This window comes from Bactrocera neohumeralis, unplaced genomic scaffold (assembly GCF_024586455.1).
Source record: "Bactrocera neohumeralis isolate Rockhampton unplaced genomic scaffold, APGP_CSIRO_Bneo_wtdbg2-racon-allhic-juicebox.fasta_v2 ctg4220, whole genome shotgun sequence".
In the NCBI taxonomy this organism is placed as follows: Eukaryota; Metazoa; Arthropoda; class Insecta; order Diptera; family Tephritidae; genus Bactrocera; species Bactrocera neohumeralis.
Genome location: NW_026091288.1, coordinates 1 through 3,552, shown reverse-complemented (window position 1 = coordinate 3,552; position 3,552 = coordinate 1). Strand labels below are relative to the sequence as shown.

At 38.4% G+C, this 3,552-nt stretch overlaps 1 long non-coding RNA gene across 1 annotated transcript; it reads right to left on the bottom strand.

The window, feature by feature from the left end:
• Nucleotides 1–422: 422 nt before the first annotated feature.
• LOC126767130 (uncharacterized) lies at nucleotides 423–1,351 on the bottom strand. The gene is made up of 3 exons (XR_007669017.1): nucleotides 862–1,351; nucleotides 604–775; nucleotides 423–537 (listed from the first exon to the last, which is right to left on the bottom strand). It is a non-coding gene; the product is annotated as an uncharacterized LOC126767130 (long non-coding RNA).
• Nucleotides 1,352–3,552: the final 2,201 nt, after the last annotated feature.

Here is a 3,552-nt window from a genome sequence, read left to right as displayed (position 1 = left end):
TATTTTGGTTAGCAGTTTATTACTTTTGACATATAAACATGTTAGCGTGTTTGTTACCCATTTGTTAGCGGTACCAAGCATATATGTATGTTACCTGTATATATTATGATATTTGTTACCCATTTGTTACTTCTAACAAATATAATTATTTTAAATTAATTTTCAGTAATATTTATAACATTTGCTTTATTTAATTGTAAAAAAATATTTATTTAAACTAATTGTTAAAATTAATTAATACCATATATGTATGTATACATAGTATGTGAGGAATAATCAATTTTGTAAAGACGGGTTGTTAATTGAAACTTTCAAAGTTATTAATAGATTTCACATTAATATACATATTATTACAAGTTATATAAACAGAACACAAAACATAGGTATAGGTATAACTTTAAATCAATAACTATATGGCCCTTTCTACTGCTGTGAGCTCTTTGTAAGTTTCTGTAACACTTTTTTTAATATTCTTGTTTTCTATACACATTTAGAAACCATCGCGATTCTTTGCCATTTCTGCCAAAATATCGCCGCCTATAAAGACCATAAATTTTAATACTTTTTTTTCTCTGTTACATTTTTTTATTTGCAAATAATTACCACTAACTCATCCTCACGCGCCCGATATGCTTGTACAATTCCAGTCATGTAATGATATTTGCCGTTTGTATGGTAATAAACATTGACCCAGCAAAGCCTTGTCCTTCAAAATTTATTAAATGTGGTTGGAATACCGCCTTAAAACATTTATCACACAACCATCGGGTAACTGCTACAAAAAAAAAAAATAGTATATTAGTAAAATTCGTTAGTTGAAAGCTATTTGTGACAAGCTCAGTTGTTTTCAACGCTACTCACTGTTTCATGTCGTTGTCATGGTCTATCTATCAAAGTTTTTCTTTCATCATGCTGTTACGAAGGCAGCGTTTGATTAAATGTATAAATTAACTCCAGTAGCTCATCCACATACGGGGATTTCACGCGTAGCTTGAGTGACAGCCACTGCGTTGGTCGCTTGATGCTATTATTAATGCAACTGAAGACATTGAGAGGATAAGGAAATTCGTTATCTCATATCAGCTATTGCGATGGTCGCTTCATTCTATTATCAGTGCAACAGAAGATATTGGAAGCATAAGAAAATTGGTGAACTTCTACAAAGTCACGTAGCAAATAGTGAACACAGCCTCTAGTTATATTCTTTATAGATTTAAGTTTCGATTGTAAATTGTTTTTCATAAGGTGCAGTTCTATCTCACCGAATTCTAAGTTTTTTTTAACTTTACTAAACTGGCGTCCAAAAAGAAGGATTGGAATCCAACAAGTAAAAATAAGTAAAGAAACATGTAAGTAGAGTGCTTATTAAAAAAAATCTAAATAAATTAAAAAAATTGTTTTGCTTTTAAAAATAAAAAAATTTATATGCGGGAATTATTCATATAGTCTTCGCGAAAGATTAATTAATTTTTCATAAAATATTTTGATATTTTTACGAGTGACAGTGAAGTAGAGTGTCCGGATTGACCATATATGTATGAAATGTCGTTCAGAGAATCTGAAATCAAAACGCTTATTGAGTTTCCTATTAACACTGCACTCTCAAATCGAGGACACACTTTTGAACAAAGGGTAAAAACTTTAGAAAGTAAATTTGCATCATTAACGGTACCCGAAGTAGAAGTATTTAAAGATGCTGAAATAGTATCAGGAATATGTTGCGACGAAACATTAGACATGCTAAAGCCACTACATGACTTCGAGGGGAAATACGAGACATAGTTATGTCTCGTGGAGTAAGTCTGCTCATACTGCTAATAAACTTTGTGAGAGTTATATGGGAAGTTCTAAACACTACCAAGCATTAGGCATTATTAGAAATAAAATAAGGGGCTCTGCTGACATGGTGCTGTTCCATACCAGGGATAATGGGATATCCAATTTATTCCAGTGTGAGAGCGCCTCAAAATAAGCGTTTTTATAACATTTTCCAATATAGTCAGATCAAATAAAATAAGAATTTTTGGGCATTTAAATTAAAACATCCAACATTTATTACGATTGCAAATAATTATATATTGGACTTTTAATATATGGCGAATCTACTTAAATCCGAAAGCATAGAAGCTCCCAAATAAATTCAGCTAAAATTCAGGGAAAAGTTAGCAAAAAAAACAGGAGTATTTGCTGACTCTAATGAGACAAATGGAGGATGGAGTCATGTGTAGAAGTTCACGCAAGTGAGGAAAGTTCTCTGATCGCCATTCACTTGGGAGTGGCCCGAAACGATTCTTTTACACATGGCTCAAGCAGCTCACGACTTCCGGTCTTTGACCAAGTATCCTCTAGGTAGCCTAAGAACATCCGTTCGAAGGCGAGCTAAAGTGAGAAGGCGAAACATCCCCTACATAGGGTTGTGCGCTGGGTTTGGGACCCGCCACGTAAAAAAACACTCCCAATGAAAAGGAACAACAAGCCTCGGATGAGAGACCCCCCTTTTTATGACGACCATGACAAACGAAATAAGGACCACGAATTGAGGGCATGCACCTGGAATATCCGGACCCTTAATTGGGAAGGTGCCGCTGCCCAGCTGGTTGATGTCCTCGCAAAAATAAAGGCTGACATCACCGCCATCCAAGAAATGCGATGGACGGGACAAGGACTGAGACGAGTAGGTCCTTGTGACATTTACTACAGTGGCCATATAAAGGAGCGCAAGTTTGGTGTTGGATTCGTGGTGGGAGAGAGACTCCGTCGCCGAGTACTATCATTCACTCCGGTGAATGAACGTCTAGCCACAATCCGCATCAAAGCGAGGTTCTTCAACATATCGCTGATTTGCGCCCACGCCCCGACGGAAGAGAAGGACGATGTGACCAAAGATACCTTCTATGAGCGCTTGGAGCGCGCTTATGAGAGCTGCCCCCGCCATGATGTCAAAATCGTGCTTGGCGACTTTAACGCCAGGGTGGGCAAAGAAGGTATCTTTGGCACTACGGTCGGTAAATTCAGCCTCCACGACGAAACATCCCCAAATGGGTTGAGGCTGATTGACTTCGCCGGGGCCCGAAATATGGTTATCTGTAGTACTAGATTCCAGCATAAGAAGATTCATCAAGCTACCTGGCTGTCTCCGGATCGAAAAACTACCAACCAGATCGATCATGTTGTGATAGACGGAAGACACGTCTCCAGTGTTTTAGATGTGCGTGCGCTCCGAGGTCCTAACATCGACTCGGACCACTATCTTGTTGCAGCTAAGATTCGCACCCGCCTCTGCGCAGCAAAAAACGCACGCCACCAAACACAAGGAAGGTTCGAAGTCGAGAAGCTGCAATCACAACAGACAGTCGAACGATTTTCTACACGGCTTGCACTCCTGCTCTCTGAGAGCACACGTCAACAACTCGGTATAAGGGAACTTTGGGACGCATTTCAAACTCCTTACGTACAGATGCAACCGAAACCATTGGTTTTCGGAAAGTGCAAAAGAACAGCTGGTACGACGAAGAGTGCCGTGTCGCAGCGAAGAGAAAATAGACTGGCTAC